Here is a 20,364-nt window from a genome sequence, read left to right on the forward strand (position 1 = left end):
TGTGTGAGTGTGTGTGTGTTTAAGGCAGTGAGCCCTCCTTTTCTCTTGAAGCTTTTCATGTCAAAAGGCCTGTGGGGCAGAGAGGTTTAGCACAAAGAAAACTTGGTGTTTCAGGAAGCGGGAGAACTGGGTTAATGGTCCTATTAGGCTGGGAGCAGCTGAGCATTTCTTCTGGGGTCTGGAGGTCTCCAGAACCTTTTTTTTTAAAGGGCCAGGCCACTCAGGGCTGCTGTGTACTGTTGTGCAGGCTGTGCACTGCACAGTTCCGGGGGCTGCCATTCTCGTTGTGAATGTGAAATTTCCCGCAAAGGACTTACTCTGTATAGGTTATTCAATTAAGGATGGCCTAGGGCATAAGTGAGAAATTTAGAGATGCGTCTTCCATGCCTCTCTCAGTGCCCTCTTTCTCTTGTTTAGCATCTCATGTTCCTGCAGCTGCCCAGTCAGAACTGTATTTCCCAATTTACAACTTTCCCTTCTTTCTTCCCTGACAAATCACCTCACTCCCTTGGTTCCCTGAGTCTAACTGACTGTCTTAGAGGAAATCAATCTGATAAACAATGTGCTAAGGAAAGCATAGAATAATGGAATCAGAGAGCTGGGGGGTCCCTGGGAGGTCATCTAGGTCAGAGATTGCAAACTCTGTGCCAAAGGATTTGAGTTTATTTCTTAAATTCAAAGGGAAGGCCTTTAATTTTTCCATTTCTCCCCAGCCCCGTGTCTCTCTAGTATTTCACAACTGCCTGCTTAAATCAGTTATGTTATCCATTTGCCTTGAGGCAGGGACATCTGAGTTTAGGAGACCCACTCAGTCTCCTCACTTTAGAGATTAGAAAACTGAGGCTCAAAGAGGTGGCCTGATTTGCTGTACTTTCTTACTATGTTCACTCTCTCGGGAATGTTGGCTTTTTCAAGGATGGGAGCTGAAGAGGGGCCTCTGAGGGACCAATCTCAGATGGAGAGGAATTGCCCAGAGTCACACAATTTGTTTGCTGGCTGGACACCCTAAGCCATTTGTCCTCATTTTCTCCAACTGTAACCTGAGGGTTTTGGACTACTTGACCTCATGCATTCCTTCCAGCTCCTTCATCCTCTGATTTCCTCCCCAGAGAAGTTGGGAAGATTCCACTAGCAGAGATTAATGGCTAGAATCTCTCAGGGTCTCTCAGGCATTCACACCCCAGCAAAGTGTATACACCATGAATAACTTGATCAAAGCACGTTAGAATCACTTGTCTGATAGCATCTGGGAAACTGATTGGATTATGCATGCATGATCCCTCTAATTTAGTTAAGATGGCCTAAGAAATTGGATTGACCCTTTAGTAGTCATTAAATTGAATCAATGCTGGCTTCTCATTTTGGCTGTTATCAGCATGAGATCACATGATTTGTAGAGAGGTGTCTGTTGCCCTAACCTCTGCATTATAGGCGTGTAATAAAGAATCTGGCTGACCTCTATCCCTGGTTTCTGGGAGGTATTCTCTAAACCGTTGGAATTTCCCGAGTGATAGGAGTGTCTTTGTTACTCATGGTGGGCCCCTTGGACCATGCCTGATAGTTTTTGGTAATGAAATGACTCAGGATGTGGGCTGACCATGCTAGAAAGACCAACCATGTGATTAGAAGATTGGGGCTTTGAGTCAGTGATATCAGCTCAACCTCTGGGAAGAGGAGAGGGGCTGGAGATCAAGTTCAATCACAAGTTCAATCAATGGCCAGTGATTCAATTAATCAATGCCTACATAATGAAGCCCCAATAAAAGCTCTGGATACCCAAGCTTGGGTGAACTTCCCTGGTCGGCAATATTCTCGTGTATTGCCACACATCAATGTACTGGGAGGGTGACAATCCCTGAGGATGATGGAAGCTTTGTGTTTAGGATTCTCCCAGACCTCACACTATGGGTCCCTCCCTTTGATTGGTTCTGATTTTGTCTTTTTGCTATAATGAAACTGTAATCATAAATGTATCACATTCCTGAGTTTTGTGAGTCATTCTAACAAATTATTGAACCTGAGGGAGTAGTGGGAATCCCCAAATTTGTAACCAGCTGGGCAGGAGTGAGGGTAGCCTGAGGACCCCTGAACTTATGGCTGGTGTCTGATGTAAGGACAAAGGACTGTGCCTTTAACCTGTGAAATTTGGCCCAACTCCATGTAGTAAGAAAGAGAAAAGGTATGAAGCAAGAGGTCATATGGAGTAGGGCTGGTAGGCGGAGAGAAGAAATTCCAAGAAGGTTCCAGGCCCATCCTTTGACATAGCCAGGACATGCTTTCCCATATGTCTTTGGACAACTCTCTCTGCTCTCTCCATCCCCCTCCTGAGTCCCAATTCTCAATTCTGGAAGAAGCCACTGGATTCTTCAGAAAGGCCTACTCATGGTCTGACTAGTATTTTTCAGGTGAGCAAAATATTGCTTAGGAATGTGCACTCTGGAGCAGACTGTGTGGGTTCAAATCCTGGCATCATCATTAACCAGCTGTGTGACTCTGGGCAAGAAAAATTGTGGAAGCTCTCTGACTTTTTTTTTTCATCTGTAGGATGTGGATAATAACACGTACCTCGTTAATTAAATGAGCAATTACACACAAAAAACTTAAAAAGTTGCAGAGAATGTGGGAAGGCCTCCATCAATTATCATTTTTCTCCATGGAGCTCCATTGAGAGACATAATGCACTGTAAAGTGCTTGGCTTTGGAGAAAGACAGAGCTGGGTTCCAAGTCCTGCCTCTGCCGTTGCCCTGCTGCATAACTTTGGGCAAGATGCTTAGCTTCTCAATGCCCAATTTTCTCATCAACAAAATGGAGCCACTGATATTTACAGCATTATCCCAAGGCATAGAAATGATGCATCCGAAGACCCTGACCCATGGTGAGTACTCAGGGAATGGTAGCTGTGATCACTAGCTTTGCTGGCAGGTGTTCATAACTGATAAGCTGCCTGCCACCTGTGTGTGGGGTTGGAGGAAGGAGGAAGTCTAGCAAGGGCGTAACATAGGTTCGGTGTTGCATTGGTGCGTGTGTTCTTGGAGTCTTTGAACCTGAGAGAAGTCAGGCTGTAGGGACACACAGAGTCAGCTAAAAGTGAAGACTGGGGCCTCAAGGTTAGGTCAGGTTGCTAAGGGGTTAAAAGAGGGACAAGAGAGAGCTGGTGTCTCTCTAGGAGATGCTCCCACAGAGCAACTTGGGGGACAAGCACCAGCACTCAGGGTTGGTCACCTGAGATGAAAGGTGAAAAGAAGGTGACATCCACTGCTCTTCCCCGCAACGGGCTTTTGTTATTTATCTGTCACATTGTTTGTTTGTTGAATAGGTACTTGACGAAAGCATACTCAGCAGAGCACATCAGCAGGGATGGTGTTTTACCAGCAAATAAATTAGAATCATGGAGTTAGCTAAGACATAACTAAGTACATAGCATAAATATGTCATTTGGCCGTTATGAATTCATTCATGTACAGGGATCCTTAATGCATCTCTATCAAACCTTTAAATGAGAAGTTCTTTTTATATCAGGCCTGGATTTTAATTACAGACAGCAATAACATTAGTGCATCCTCAAGGAGCGGTAGCTGTCCAGCTGGTGCCCAGTGCACGGCTCTCTGTGAAAGCCCCTGCAGGCCCTCAGGGCACACCCAGCTCTGCCTGGCCCACCGTGGTGTGTCTGACCTCTTCTGTTCCTTCCTCCCCCGGCCCTGCTTCATCCTCCTCCTGTTGGCGTGGAGGGCTGGAAGGAGCAGGCAGGCAGGCTGTGCGAGGCAGGGGAGGAGAGCTGGATAAGGCTTGGGGCTCAGCCAAGGCACACGAGGGGAATGAGGGGCTGGGATCACCGGACCCCCTCCGGAGGGCAAGGCAAACACTTCCCAAGTGCTCTTGACGGACACTTCAATCCCCACGCCCTGCTGAGAAAGCTTTCTTTCTGAGGCTTGCAGTTGAAAGGACAGTCGCCCCTTCCCACTGCCCTTTGCCTATTTTTTTCCCCCTTCTGGGGAAGAAAGGAGGAAAAAGAGTCTAAGAAAGCAAAGAGAGAGACTGTCACAGTGCCCATTCGTCAGCTATCAATCATTTGTGGGCGTTGGGGAAGGTGAGTCACGGAGAAGCCAGAAGGGGTGAGGAAGGTTCCAGGCTGCTTGTTGAAGAGCTGAAAAGCTTCCATTTCTATTCAAATATTATTAATGCAATGGGAAGGAGCCGTTTCACAAGCTTTCTTATAAATAATTTGCACCCCGTGTGGAGCTTCGTGTGCTGTGTTCCTCTTTGCTTTCTTTCTACCCCCGACTTGTACCACACACGTCTCTAATTGTATATCTCGTCACTGGCAACCTCAGGAGCCTAGGATTATTATTTTTTTCTTGGCCAATTTAAAATGATTGTGTGGGAGGTTCATAAGATATGCTGGGAACTTCAGAAATCCCTCCAGTAAATGCTGATCTCTGATGTAGGTGTTCAAAGAACATGGCTTAAAGCTTCCAGGGTGGAAGATTCAACTCTGCTATTTTGATTGGATGTTTATAGGATTTATTTCCACCCCTTTTTTTCACTTCCAGATAATGTAAGAGAATTTGAAGGCTCCCAGGAAAAGAAACCAACTCCAGTCAATTTCCATTTCTCAACTCCTTTCTTTTGTGTGTGGGAAACAGAAAGAAAGGAAAATGTCTTTCAGTAATTACCAGGGTTTGTCTAGAAACCAGAGCTTGCTGAGGGAAGGCAGAGGATTTGGGGCCAAGGAGCCTTGATCTTAGTGTCATCAAACCTCTTCATTATTATGTCCTTCCCCATTAGGGTGTGAGTTCTTTTCTCAGTGGAATGATTGTACTCATTTTACTTTTGACATTGGGCATGGTCAATGTATTCTTTTTCATATCTTATGTTTACAGGAGCATATACTATTTACATGATATTTAAGAGACTTTTTGGATCATTGAGTAGGAACGTTTTAGAGTGGCATTTGACCTTGGAAATCATCTTGTTCATCTTCTCAGTTTTCACAAGAGGAAACTGAAGCTGGAGAGAAGTGTCTTATCTAAGAATATACACTGAGTTAGTGGTGGAAAAGGATTAAGTTCCGCAAAGAACAGACAAATGTCCACTAGAGCACTGTAAACTCTGGGCACGTGGGAAGTGCTTACCGATGACCTCGCCATCCTCCGTTATTTTAATTCATCAGTAAAGGCACTGTTATGTCATGGGCCCTGGGGATATAGAGAAATGTCACTGGTGGGTGTCAGGATGTGTGTGCTCAGAGGAAAAATGACAGGTGCAAAAGTGTCATTTCTAGAAGAGAAAAAGAAAAACGAAAAAGATGGCGATTTTTATCCTTCCTATTTTTGGGTGGAGAAACCAAGGTTGGATTCCCTTTTTCAGACATTCTATGGAATGCAATGTGGACTATGGGCTTCCTGTTAGGTCCTAGAGACTCCGGTTAGCCTCATGTGCCAATGAAGAGAAAAGTTTTAGCAATGCACTGTGGTCTCCCTTTCAGCCCCATACATCCAGGAGCAGCTAGAATCTAGGGCTCATCTGAGTGTCACAGTCAGCTGGGGGTGGGGAACAGGCAGTCTGGCATGAGGGAGAAGGTCTTATTGAGGAGAGAAGGAAGTGGCAGAGAAGGGAGGAGTGCACTGCACGGGGTACCTGAGTGGTCATAGAGTCCTGTAGTAGGTGCAGGCCAAGGGGTGAGTGGGGCCTGAAATCCAGTTTATGCTGTTGGCCAAGCTGTGTACCCTGGCATGGAGTGAGATTGCCCAGGCAGGGCTTGGGGAGGGATGCTCTTTCTAATTTGCATATAAGTCCCATATAGGCTAGAGGTGGCCCTGCTACTGCATCTTTCTGGCCAAGTGGTGAAGGATGGGGGATGGGGGGCAGTGTTGGGAGTCTGGTCCAGGAAGAGATTTCTCAGTGAGCTTCAGGGTGAGCAGTTCATGTGCTCCCAACACTTCAGCCTTGGGCCCTGTTGCATCTCCCTTAGGACTCTGTCAAACCTCTGTGGTGTCACACTCTGGGCCTCAAAAGGGAGGGCTGAGGCATTCAGGACATTTTTACAGGGACTGCTGCATTGTGTGTGTGTGTGTGTGTTTTGAGTGACAGCTGTTGGCTTGAGAGAGAAAGTCGGTTTTCAATTCAAATTCCTGCCTGGGGTTATGGAGAGTTTTCTTTTGGATGGTGGGGGTGGCTGTGCCACCAACGACGTTTACAAATTGCCACAAATCCAATTCTAGTGTAAAACATTGAGCTCTGGAGGGGTCTCTTTTGCCGCTAGGTTGATCCAGTGACCTCAGAGAGCATTGTGACATGGAGAGCGAGCTGTGAAGCGAGACTAGGACAAAAGTTGCTGATGCAGGTCCTGCTGCTGAGGATGGTGTGTGTGCACATCTCGGTGGAGGGACGCGAGGGGAGTAGAGCCGAGTTGAAATCCTTTACAACTTGCAGGCACGAAACGTCTTAAATCATCACTGAAGAGTCATTAGAAATCTGGCAGAAGAGCAGGGTGCAGATTGCCAAGAGAGGACACAAAACCCCATTTTCTCTCCACAATACCTGTAATGAACTGGAAGGGCCGGGGTGGAGCTGAAAAACAGATTTCCTGCCATAACTAAAGTCTCTTTTCAGCCTGGTTTGCCACAGTTTTACAATGTGTTAGAATTTACATTCACGTGTTTGTTAACCATTCTTCAGCGCAGTGGAACGTTTTCATCTATCTGACCTCAACCTTTGCCGTATGGTCCCGCAAACTGTTGAGCTGAAGTCAGCCAGTGGGAGAGAGGTGGGGGGTCGACGGTAGTGGGTAGCACATTCAGATCAGGCCTCAATGGGGCCTGGTGATGGGAGTCCTGTCCTCAATTCTAGGGAGGCCTTTCCCACAAATTCATTTAAAAGGGAAAAATGCCCTTGGGTGAACCTGTGTCCTTTGTGCTTGCTAAGTCCTGTGTCCTGATTGGTGCTATTTGCAAATTTTCACTGGAAAACCTAAAGGAGTTTGTGAGTCACTTGCAACAGATGTGAGGCCGTTTTCCAGGACCAGAGTTCTTGGTGTGTGGGTTCCCCGAGGATGGGGACCACCACTAACTTGGAGTTTAGGACAGTGCCTTCTACTCTCTGGAACTTGGTACATATGAACTTTCCAGAACAATAAGAGTAAGCATTCCAGGAGAGGAGCCAGCTCTGCCTGCTTTGAGGAGGGGGGAAGGACTCGGGGGGTCAGGCTCTCAAAAGTTAACCTAGGTTTATCGTCCTTGATCCAGGAAAAATTCAGATATGTAAATTAAAGATGTCCTTGAGTGTGAACTCCTGTGAAGGAAAGAGAGAGATAATAATTATTTGACCATTTGAGGCCAGGGATGGAGTGGTTTTAGATGGGCTCTAAGTCTTATTGACTCATTATTACATGGCCACTGGGACAACTGGAGATCAACTTTGGCCAATGCCAGGGTGGTTGTCCTATGAAAGACACACCCAACACAGCCTTAATGTCACAGGCCATTATATACATTCCTCTCCTCCCCTGTCTCCTACCCAGATAGGAGCATGTTCAAACTGTCACAGGCAGATTTTATCTTGTTTCCAAAGATCTCCCATGAGAGACGGTACACAGATCCCTCACCAACTTTTTCACCAGAATTGCCTCTCTCTGCCGGTACTTATTATCCTGACGTTGCTTAGCTGTAGGGCAATGCCACCCCCCAGTTTACTAGTAGGTGGGGGTTTAGAGTAACTGGCCTTTGGAGGCTGCTCCCAGTCTTATGATCAGGGTCTCTGTGGCCATTCATTTGTTAGTAAGCACAGATTGAGTGCTAACTATGTAATAGGTGCTGATGAGCAGCAATGATTAAATAGACAAAAATCCCTGACTTTGCATTCAGATGATATACCCTGGCTTCCTATGGTTTGATCAGAGTATGAACCATCCTTCTTCCTCTAGCACGGCATATTTTGTGGAATACTGTGTCAACGTGTGCATCTTCCCCTGTGTTCTCAAGGAAACTCTCCATTAGGGTCCAATCAGCAAATAGACACTGTATGCCTATGGGTACAAGGTCCAGCGGTTTCTGAATCATCTAGTTCTGTGTTATACTATTCTGGGCCCACAAAGATCAGATGAAGCACCACATATCTCTTCCTTTCTGAGGACTGACATGTTTAGAAAGATACTTCCTACATGACTGCAGAGCTTAGGGGCCACGATGAGCTCATTCCTCTGTTCCATCCATTAGTTAAAAACCTGTTCTTGTTCCATCTTTTCTCAACATGTTCCCTCACTCTGGCTTGACTGACGGGAACACAGCCCTCATGGCTTCTGATGTGGAATCTCACTTAGGTGGAACTTTCATTAGCTCCCGGCAGGAGCATCGCCTGCAGCTCTTTTTCTTCTTTGTTTCTCTAGTGCTTGGCTCTGCGAACCTCCGTTTCTCCTAATTAATCAATTTTCCTGTTCAGAAATAGACATAATCAGATATATTGCCCGGTAGCCTCTCCGACAAAGCACAGGCACCATCTGCTTAGACAAGCATTAGATTCGACACCCCGAGGGTTGCTTTTCAAGAAAAATTAAATGACTAAGTAAGAGGGTGTTAGAACAAAGTTGTATTACTGCTTGGCATTTAATTGAGAAACTTGCTAATGTGTCCTTTGAACTCGTGGTTTCCCCTTTCCCTGAGGAATTGCTGATACTTTGCTTTAATGGCAGCATAAAAATCTCAGTTTGACTCCGGGCGGCATTATTTGGGCTTTAAGAATACAAATTATTGTTTTTACTGCATTCATTGGTTTAGTGATTCTGACAGCCACCCATCCAACTAACTGACTGTTCAAAGAAAGTTTGTAATTTGAGGGTTTCTTAGCCCTTGGGATCGCAAAGCACTGTCCTGGTGGTTGGCCTTGACAGCTCCCAACATTTCATGAGGCTCATCTGTACTGGAAGTCAGTCCTTCCAGAAAAAAAAAAAAAAGGAGGGTGAACACTGCTCTCTCTGAATAAGGAGTCACAGTGGTGGGAGCAGGTGGGCTCTGAAGCAAGGTGGACTTGGGGTTGACGCTGGTCCTCCCCTTACTCAGCTCTGTGGCAAGCCTCAGCAACTCCCCAGTCTCTGGTTTTGCATTTACAAATCTTAGCAGTAGATAAAAACCTCAGTTCATAACTCAGTTGTATAAGAAGACAAATTTCAAAATTTTCTAATAACAACTTTATTATAAGACCTCATTCTGTTGCAATGGCACTAACTTAATCACAGCCAAATTGGGGACCCTCCTCACTTTTTCTTCTTTCTTGCAGGGTCAGAGGTTTGGGGAGAGCCCATCTTGCCGTTGCTATCATCCATCCACAAAAATCCAACACAGTGTCCTTTGCCCCATCTGGACCTTGGACATCCATCAAGCTCAGGTTGCCCCTGAGGTGCCTCTTGCTCCTCTCCGTGTAGACCTGTCATCAGGTCCTGTGGTTCTCTTTCCCTTTCATGTCGTGCATGAGACCCTTGCAATAATTGTGCTCCTTCCAGGGAACACTGGGGCATTAAATCTCTGTTGTGCTGCTAAGGAACCCTTGTCTCCATGCATTGTACATTTCTCTCTGGAGGCCTTACCATCCCTCGGGGGCTCTGCTGGTCAGTAGATGCAGGACCCCCTCTCTGGGGCCAGGCAAAATCCACCGTGTCATCTCTCTTTGTCTTCCCTCCCCTTAGCCAGAAAGAAGCTTTTCTAGTCCCCGGGGAAAGCTCTGCTCTTAGACTTCACCCCACTTCAACATTTAACCTATGCCCAAGGTCCTTTTGAGTCTTGTAAGAACATCACATTTTTAGAATGGAATGCCAGAATATTCTTTCTTTTCTTTTTTCTAGCCTGTGTTATCTGCCCCCTAATGCGATGAGTAGTGACTGGTCTAGCTGCTTGAATTGGGAGTGGTAAAAAGGTGGAGAAAGCAAAGTATTCAGGGAAAAACAGAAAACCAATTAATAATTGCAAATATCCTGCCACATGGGGATAACGACATCCTGTAGCATTGTTAGAGAATCCAGATGTGAATGTGGAATGCTCAGTACTGAGATTCTCGGAGAATAGGTAAATCCCACAACCTAGGCTATCTCTACTTTCCGTCACAGTTTTAATTGATGTGACGGAGGAAGGCTGAGTGGAGTGTCCCTTTTGCCAAACCTGTTTCTCCTTTCTCTTTTCTTATCTCAGTGTTCTTTCTTTATTCATTTGTTCATGTCACAAATTAGGGAATTATCTTGAACACTTCTCTTTCACCCTTCTCTTCCTAATCGATTTCCCCAATTCAATCAGTTGCCAAGTCTTGATTATTCTGTCTTCAGTTCTCTCTCTCAATCTCTCTATCTCTCTCTCCAGGCTTCTCCCATCTCTTTCTCGAACATTATCCTCTTCTTCCCACAAGTAGCCAGAGGGTGCGTAGAAAACCATGAAACCTCTCTCTGACTTGGCTTCCCATGACCTGATAGGAATGAAGTGTAAACTCAGTGATGTGGTCTTTGAGGTCCTGCGTGATCTGGCCCTGGTTCCCCCTTGAGCCTCATTTTATTCCACTCTATCCCGTATAGATGGACGATTTCCGGAGCCCTCAATGCTTCTTTGCAGTTCTCTCCATGGTTGGCTCCCCCTTCTATTTTCCACAGCTGATGATCCCAACTTTTACATGGCCTCATCAGGTTCCCATTCTGTCCTCAGACTTGCTCACTTTCTGCAGATGACCTCCCCCCCATCTTTGGGAACACAGAGGGCATAATTTCTGACCTCCCGAAATTTGCTGTATGTCCTCCTCTGAAGTACATTTCTCTTCACTGGTCTTTCTCTCCTCTCCCGTGTCAAAGCAGACATGTCCCATATCCTTTTCCTGCTTGTCCTTTCTGGGCTCCTGGTCCTCCCCCTAACCTAGCGTTGCCTGATAAAATACAAGACAGTTAAACTGGAATTTCAGATAATCGGTGAGCAAATTTTTTAGTACAAATATCTCATAGGGCATACTTATGCTAAATAATTATTCACTGGTTATCTGAAATTCAAGTTAACTGAGTATCCTGTAGTTTTATCTGCTAAATCTGGCAGCCCTACCCCTATCTCCTTAAAACTATTTCCTCTTCTCTTTATTCCCCTTCCACTGGGCGCTGCCACTGGGCTTTAAAATCTTCTCAAGTTATTTCCACTGACAAACTCTTGGATGCAGCAAATCGCTTCCTTGATTCTATTCTCCTTTAAGCTAGTACCCCCCTCTATGGTCTACCATCTATTTCAACTTCCTTACTTGCCTTTCATTCTTTAGGTCTTTGCAATATGATTTCCAGTCTCACCACTCAACATTCTTCTTAAATATCACAAATGCTTTCCAAATTCCCTCTCCTGTAATCTTCATATCCAATTAGGCTTTTCATCTGGGTGTCCCACAGACATTTCCCCTTATGTACTCTGTGCTTCCAAATGTTCAACAGTTAACTTTTAATTGCCCTCTTGTAATTTATCCCTCTTTCTGTTCTAATTGTTGTAATTTAAAAACATCTACATAGATTTAGTTGCCTAGGCTGAAATCCATGGAGTCACATTCCTCCTTATTTATCGTTCCCAATATAATTTGTTACCAGGTTATATGGCTTCTGTCTTTGGAATAAACCTTTCTCAGTTTTCTCTTCTTTACATCACTACCTCCCTGCCCCTACTTTAGATTAGGCTTCTATCATTTCTCACTTGAATTAGTAGTGTTTTTCAGTCAAAGTGGACGCAGCATTTTGCGTGTTTTATATATATATGCCAAATTAGCCTCAAGGATTGTGCCAAATTTAATTTCTGTTCGTAAGGGATAATATTGTTAATTTTGAGAAATCCTTGCTCTAACTGATTGTTGTCTTGAAAAACAACTTTGGCAACCCAATAGGTTAAAATGTCATTTCAATGTTTTACTTGCATTAGTAAGAAGGTCGAACATTTTTTTAGCCTCCAGATCTTTTGAAATCTCAAAGCTGGATCTAAATCTCCTGCTTAAAATTCTTCATTGTTTCCCATTGCCAATGGGATGAAATCTAAAATCCTTGGCATGACAGTTAATGCTTTTCACTATCCGGTCCCCACATATTTTCCCAAATTTTATTTCCCATTATCTTCCCCACACACATACTGAATGAAAAGGACTATAGGAGGAGGGTTAGGATGGTAATTTCCTTGAGGTCAGGAACCGTGCCTTTTCTTCCTCCCACCACTGAAAGCCTAGCTCTAGCACATAGTAGGTGCTTAACTAGTGGAATGGTGATGGGTGAGAATCAGATGAGTGGAATGAAGGTTTTGGTGGAAAGAAGCGCAAGGAGGCACTGGAGCCAAGAAATAGCAATTGGCTGGTAGATGGTGGGTTGGATATTTCCTAGGGTTTATGGCCCCCAAAGGCCTGTTCTCCCTAATGCTATCCATCCTTGGAAGCTGTGATATAAAAGTAGGTAATCTAGGATAATTTTAAAAAAGGCGCACATAGCTGTATATGTTGATAATATCCTCGCCAATATACCAGGAAAAGTGAGGATATAATTTTCCTGAGGCTACAGCCACAATCCCTTCACCAGCGGTCTTAGGACCCATTTTTTAGCTGGCCAGAAGCCCCACCCCTACTTTCTGGGCTTCCAAACCTAGTAGTTCGCTGGCAGGGATTTGCTGACTGTTTTCTCCCATCACCCAAGAAGTCAGAACCCAGGCACCATAGTTCTGCACAGCCCCAGTCGCCTGGTCTTTCCTTGAGCCGCTCCTCTTCATGCTTCATGCTGGTCCCTGGACAGCTCCCTTCCCGTCTCAGCACAACTGATAGAGGGCAGCTCCCAGATCGTTCCTGCTGCGCCCTCTAGTGGCCATTAGGAGTTGCACAACTGTCGAGGAACAGCTTTCCAGATAGGGCAACAGCCACCTGTGCAACCCTACAATATCTCAAAGCATTAACTCTGTCCCATCTACTCCATCCTGGTGCAGGGCTCTTATTCCCTGTATGGCTCAGACAGGGTCTGAATCCACCGTGGAGGAGATTTGGCAATAACCCCAAATCTCCCCCTTTTGTCTTAGGGCACAGAGTCCCTTACATATCCCATAGTTACATAGAGATGTGTGAATTCAACTCTAATACAATGACCCTGAGTTCTATGGGTGATTTACAACCTATGTGATAAGGCCACCAATTGGTATTACGGTGTTACATATTTGCATTAATTGCCCTATAAGGGAACACACAGCAGTTCAGATTGGTGGGATTGTAGCTGACAGTCCTGATTTATGAAAGTAAAGAGCAGTGTGGAGATGTCATGTAGCCAATAACCTCTGTGTTCTGACGCTGCTCCCATTTTTAGGCTGACTGATTCTCACGGTTCATGCTCATTTTACTCAAGGGGGAAAAAAAAGCAACGCTGAGATACCGAGAGAATCTTTCCCTAAACTCCCAGCCTCGCTGAGGCACAGCCCGTGCTCCGACTGTCAGTCTGATGCCCAAGTTTCACTTTCCTCCTGCTGCCTCTCTCCCCAGAGCCGGATGGAGTCTCCTTGAGGCAGCCGAAGGAGTGACAGATAGACATGTTGTATAGTGGGGCCATTTGAGGCAGCCACGTGAGGTGTGAAAATGTGATTTATAGGTATTTTTTTCCCCAGGGGAAAATGGATTTCATTATTTTCCACCTCAGGTAAGGGGTAAACCTCTGGGCTTGACCTTGGAAGGTTGTGCGGCTGTAATAGTGCTGGCTGAAATGCTGATATAGAGTAAAACCTCATTAAATCAATATTGGTTATTCAAAATCATGCTTGATTGGAAGCAACTGCTTCTCCTCAGCTTCCTGATGCCCCACTGTTCCTTGAGCAAAAATATTAGCTATTCTAAAGTGGGTTAAGCTGGCGAAGTTTTCCTGGTCCTTGGAGTTTCAAATTAATAAGGTTTTATGATTTTTCAAACAGAAGACAGTTCTGAAGCACCAAGTCCAATGTTGATTATAATCTACCACTGTCACATGTAAGATTATTAACAAAAAAATCCTGTCTGTTTCAGTAAAAAAGTCAGACATTTTCTTTTCCCATTTACGCAGGTGTACAGTGTCTGCTTATTGGAGTAAATAAGCTTACAGGTCCCTAGGCTAATTGAAGTTATGTAAATAAACAGCCATGGCTAATTATCCATGGCAGTGGGCAACTGGAGCTCAGATGGATGTACTCTGTCATCAACCTAAAGGCTTCTTTTAGCCAGAGTGAGGCCAGGCTGAGGGAACTGGGAGAAAATGTGAGATCACAGCTGACTATGGATCCTCCCCTCCATTCCCCACCAAACCAAACCAATGGCAGCAGACGTTAGCATCCACCATTTGGGTTCAATAAAAGATATCAAAGTGCCTCAGAGGAGAATAGGCAGGTAGGCAGAAGTCTGGTTAATCCACACATTAATAGGCAGCAATTGGATGTCTTCATGATCACCCCAGAAAGTCCCAGGTTTATAATGCAGCGTGCAGATCACCAAAATGGCAGGCCCTCCTGGGCCTTCAGAGGCGGTACTGCATATTCGTATGTTTGCTGTCTGTTGACTAAAGAGTTTTAGGGTTCAAATGAGACAGGCCATTGGATTAAATGTTGGATTCCAATCACTCCTTCCTTCTTTCCTTTGCTCCTTTGTCCCCTTGTTGAAGCCAGGATAGTGCGTGTTGTTTATGCCTTTATTGTACCCCTCTCTTCCCCAACCCCCCAAATTCCCAGATCTTCACTGTTGGGAATGGAAATGGATCCAGGTGGTGTGAGGGTGGGGCTTCTGAGAAGCTGGATATTAGGTCTGAGAAATGGGCTCTGGCTGCCATGGGGTCCTGGTGTGGGACACCTTACCCCCAGCTAGCACATAGGACAGGCGAGGAGGGGATGTCCAGGGGTGGGGATCACATCCTCAAGTTGTTCCTCTCACCTCAGGGTGTGTTCTGGTGTCATGAAAACCAGGAGGTAGAGACAAAACCAGCACTTCCCTGAAATGCAAACGCTTGGTGGTCATCTATGGCCACCAGCCATGGCAAGGTTTCTGGCTTGCAGCCTCCTGGGGCTCCTGTTCTTTCATCCCGCCTGGGATCCTGAACAGCCAGGCTCCTCTTGTTTACTTTGGGAAGGCTGCTGACCTGCCCTTGTGAACGTGGCTTTAGAGTCTATTTTGGGAAAACCTGATCCATGGAAAGTGGAATTTATGAAACAAGACATGAGGGCATGGCCACTCCCTTAACAAAGGGATTCCTTCCAGATTCTTGTAAACCATGAACTTCCCCAAGAGGATTTTCAGTGTTCCTCAATTTGCTCACTACATTTTTTAGGTGCCTCTTTACAGAGTGAGCAGGGAAGCCCTCAAGGTGGCACAATAGGACACTCGGACAGGGTGAGTTTGGGGACACTAACATGGGCAGGAAGCCTGTAATCCAGGGCAGCTGGGTCAGAAAAGTAGCTGAGGACACTCAGCAAATTAAAGATCTTTCTCTTTTATCCACCCCTTGCCCTCATTAATTTTCCCCATTGCATTGTTTTCCCAGGACTGCAATGAAATGAACCTTGCTCGTGATTTGTCTAGTCATAATTAGAGTCTTCCTTTCTCTTGTTAGACAGTAATACCAATAATGACTGCAAACATTTTTGTCTCCTTTTAGACAGGCACGGAGCCAAAATCATTATATCTGCGAGTCAATGTCGGATTTATAATGCAGAGATGCAGGCTTCACACGCCATATGTGTGCCAAATTTTCATTAAGACTTTGGAAGGTTTAAACCATGTATTAAGAAGAGATCCTGTTTTTTCCTGATGAATTTTCCTTCTTATTTGTTTGTACTCAAAGCCAGAGCTTTCTGTTTACCGTGACTCATTTTCAGGGGAGGCGAGTGAGAGGAAACACAGAGATTGAGGGAGGACGAGTGATCATGTGAGAAGTGAAGAGGAGAGGGGGTTACGGAGGAGTCTGAGGGGGATCGATCATAAGAGGAGGGGAGGGAGAGATTAAGGGAGAAAGGAGTAGAAACTGAGGACCAAGGACGAGAGGTGTGTGTGTGTGCATGTGTGTAGGGGAAATAGATTGCTTAGAAAGAAGCCGACAAAACAGAAGGAAAGTTAACTTGATTGACTTGCTTTGGCTTGTTCTTTCCACCTGGGCTCACACCCAGACATGCCAGAGAGGATAGTTTAAAAATAGATGGAATTTATCATGTGTGGTTGAGCAGATTGTTCCCTAGGGGGTGTTTTCCTGGGCCCAAATGGTAGGATCCCAACCATTTTGCACAGCAGAAGAGGTAATTTACTTCACACAAGTGAGCACTTGGCTCCCGGGGAGAGTATTTCTTCCTTTCTGCTCACCAACAGAATGGGGTCCAATATTCCCAGCCTTGTTGGTGGGAATCACATCCCCATAAACCAAGGAAACAAGATAAGGAATGGATTTTGATCTTATTTGGATGAGAGAAAGGCAGCGAATCTTTCCAGGATTCCTGATTTGGGCTCCCTGTCTCACCCCCTCGTGGGAACTCAAGAATGTTTTAGGAAATTGTGTTTAAAAGCTAGAGACAGGACACATATTTCTTTTTGTTTTCCCCAGTGTTGGCGATGATGATTATTTAAGTGTTTAATCTCCCAGTGTTCACCCAAAAGTGCATATTTCTCAATTCACTCCCCAGGCGCTGGGAAAATAGGTTTGGAGTTTGATGAGCTGCCTGCTGCTGGCTCCTCTGTTTTCTGGCATCAAGGTTCCTCAATAGTGGACTCAACAGTTGCATTTTTCACCTACAAAAGAATTGCTATCAGAAAACCAGACAGCGGATAATTGTATTTTGTGAATTGACAGTGAAGCCACTCGGTTTCAGCCCAGGTCCAAAGGCTGAGGATGTTCACCCAGGAGAAATGGTTTGTGCGAGAGAATTCATTTCTGAGTACTCATTTTTACTGGAGGAAACAGGGTTGCTTGGATTTTTTTTTTTTTTTTATTCTTCTTCAACATGTAGGCAGAAGGTTCAGAATCCCTAACAGCTCTGGCGACCCCTGCTGTGTCAGTGTGAATGCAAGATGCCCAGTAAGACTGGAGGCTCCAGCTTCAACCAGAGCCTCATCCATCTCTTCAAACCTACCAGGGAAGGAAATAAAAATATGTGCCCATAAATTTCCTCCTTGACGGGCAGCAAATGCGCTGGCCTCCTGCCACCTGACAGTGAAACGTGAAGCTGGGGAGTGTCTCCCTGCAAGCGCACCTAGGGCTGCTCCCGCCCCCTTCTGGAGCAGGATCAAAATGCTTCCCAAGAAGTGCGCCAGCTGCCCTTGTGGGCCAGGCCCAGCCATCCAAAGCTGCCGAAGAGCAACTTGGCTTCCTTTCCCTTCTCCCACTTGGACCACCAGGATGCCTCTGCAGTTTTTTGGACTCCTGTTTTGACCAGTTATCCCAATTAACTTGAGCAAGATAGAAGGAGAGACCTATACCCCCCTCTTTGTCCGAGAAAAAATGCACCAAGGGAGAGAGAATGAAGACAAGCCTATGAATCTGTTCCCTGCACACATCGAACTCATTCCTATCTCTGCGCATGCTGTTCAACCCACTGGGAACACGCTTTCTTCTCCCATCAGCACCCATTTACCTAAATTTTATTCATTCTTCAAGACTCATTAAATCCCGTCTGCTTCATGAAGATTTTTTATCTGTGAGTTCACTCCCTCCACTGTCTCTTACTGTACCTACAATCTGTCCCAGAGTTTAATGTGACTATAGACATGATTGTGTTTCTTCTCTCCTCCCTGCTTCCCTCCTGTGCCCTGCACAGTGCTGGTCCATTATAAGCTTCAAGAAATGTTTGTTGATTGACACATTAAAGAGATGAACTGAACCTCGCTCTCTTTTCTGCAGTAGGGGACAGGGACTGAGGAAGTCAGAGTATGTGTTTCATTTGTAAGATTATCCCAATGCATTTCTGAGCCTGAATATCCCTACAGAGTAATCTTAAGGACAAGAGAATCATCCCCTGCCACCACACCTCCTTTATTCTCTCCACTATTATTTTATGTAGACCAGGTCAAGAGGAAGGGGCTATGACATGGGAAGGGCAGAGCCCCAGGTGGATGAATGGTGACCAAATGTGAAGCTTCGCAGAGCACGTCAGGTCCCCCTGCTGTGCTTCCTGATGTATGAACCTTTCTCGGCATCAGGCTTTTCAGAGATCAGTCTTTAGCCTGCTCAGAGACTCCTAAACAAATAGTGTGATTACAATGAGAAGCTGAATTGAACCCCAGGAGGGCACAGGACAGGGAGTAACTAACTCTACTGTTAAGTTTGGTGATGGTGGGCTGGTTGTGGTGCGTTTTATAGGACAGGAGACCTTTGAACTTGGTCTCAAGTCTCTGGTCAGAGTCATGGTTAGCCTGTCCACAGTAGGAAAGGGCCCCCAGAAGTCCCTCAGAGGGATGCCCTGGTTCTAGTGTCCTAGATTGTGGCCCACATGGATGCCCTCATTGACCCCCGTTGGCACTGGCAGTGCAAGTGCTCTGTTCTGAGCTGTCACAGACCCAGCAGCTCAGGGCAAGGCAATGGAGTGTTCTGGTGGTTCTGCCACCCCACTCCCCAGACTCACAGAGCTGCCTGAGAAGAGTCTTCCAGCTGCTGGGCAGCTGGGAGCCCAAGGGCAAGGATGGCAAGCCAATTCCGAGGCTGCTGGCAGTGACCGGCTGAGCCTCACGGTGCTCTCTGATGGAGGGGAAAGAAATCAGCTCTTGAGACGGAATCCAAATTGCAGGCAGGAGGGAAAGGAGGCTCAATCCCAGAGCGTCCCACTGTCAGGGACGTCTGGCAGAGCAAAGATCCAAGTGGGCCACCCTCTCTGGGAGTCATCAACTCGCTGCACATCAAGCCCCCGAGTGGGGACAACCTGGGGACCAGTGGCAGTGGCAGATGGTAAGCACTGTGTGCATCGCCGTTAATTTAAAAAAAAACCCAAAAAACTAGAACGGGGCTCTCTGTTCGGACGCTTGCCAGTGCTGGTGGTTTTCAATGCCACTTTCAGGATTTGCCGGGAACCTGTTGAATTTGGTAGCACTGAGTAGTGGTTTGGCCCCAGAAAGCTTTGTTTAAAATGAGACGATCTGAAGCGAAACCAAAGGAGAGGTGATTCGATGTGGTGTGGCCACAGGCTGCTTCAAATCATGGGACGCTTTAGTGAAAGGCATGAGAAGACAAAGGCTCCGGGAGGCCTGAGCTTGGGAGGGACAACGTGTGAGCTGCTAGCACAGGTGGAGACCCCCAGAGGGGGCAGCACAGTGTGATGTGCGAGGAGAATCATTGTGGGCTTTTCTCTGTGGTTTGCTTCTGACCGGGTTGGAGGCTGATGATTATTTATCCATCCATTCATCCATCTGAAAATATTCAGTGAACATTTCTGATGTGGGAGGCCTCTGCTGGCGTGGGATAGACAAAGCCTCTGTAGTCTGCGTGCTCCTGGGGCTCAAAGTCCAGTCGTAACAAGTGATCACTGAGCAGCGGATTGGTGACTAGAATGGATCTCGTCTGGTCCAAGACAACGACCGAAAAAGTTAATCTAACAATTTGGTCATTCATTCAATCCTTCTTTCATTTGTTTCATTTAACCTATATTCATTAATTTCTAGGGCCTGGAGCTGTGCTAACTTTTGCTTGAGGAGCTCAGCACTTCGTGGAGGTGGCGATGATAATGAAAAGGCCCACTGAATGCCGGGAGGGCACAGAGCAGCCAGCTCCTCCCGTAGGGTTGGTGGTGGGAGGCTGGGTGGTGGAAGATCCAGAGGACAGGAGACGTTTGATGTGGGTCTTGAGAGAGGAGGAGTGTGAGGAAAGAAGAGGCTGGAGAAGGCCGGGTAGAGGGAGGGTGACATAGGCAGAGGCACCTGCAAGGACAAGGGCACAGATGTGAGGAAGTGGGGCGTTGGATGGCCAGAGTGGATGTGGGGAAGTGGAGGGATGGAAGCCAGCTTTTCCTTTTTTTTTTTTTGCTTGGGGCTCTGTCTGTAAACGTTAATTGGTATGCTGCTGAGACGAAATCTTAGAAGATCCCAAATTCTACAATCCGACTTTCAACGAGCTGTAAAAACGTGGGCACGACACACCCAAACCTTCAAAATTCAAATTTACCTTCACACTTCAAACTGGAAGCCTAAATTGATGTTTGTTTTTCTAAATCTTCTGCTTGTTACTGAGAAAAGTCTCCAATTTTTCTGGAGAGGTGATCATGGTAAGAACGCCAGGGATATGCTTTAAAACATCTGCCTCCCTCTTCAACTAGTTCTGACAGTGAAAGCAGTGTGCCATAGGCCAGGATGCAGGAACAAAGGCAGGGTTTGTATCGGCTGGGTCACTAGGCTACTTGTTCCCACCCTGGGAGGAGGAATTTTCGTGA

At 46.0% G+C, this 20,364-nt stretch overlaps 1 long non-coding RNA gene across 1 annotated transcript in view; it reads left to right on the forward strand.

Annotated features, from left to right (window-relative positions):
• LOC123289764 (uncharacterized) overlaps nt 1-17,817 on the forward strand; it is a 55,728-nt gene extending 37,911 nt beyond the window's left edge. The window contains exon 4 of the long non-coding RNA XR_006533906.2: nt 16,636-17,817. This is a non-coding gene — a long non-coding RNA (uncharacterized lncRNA). The remainder of the gene's footprint in view (nt 1-16,635) is intronic.
• The last annotated feature ends 2,547 nt before the right edge of the window (nt 17,818-20,364 follow it).

Source organism: Equus asinus, chromosome 11 (genome assembly GCF_041296235.1).
Source record: "Equus asinus isolate D_3611 breed Donkey chromosome 11, EquAss-T2T_v2, whole genome shotgun sequence".
Classification (NCBI taxonomy): Eukaryota; Metazoa; Chordata; class Mammalia; order Perissodactyla; family Equidae; genus Equus; species Equus asinus.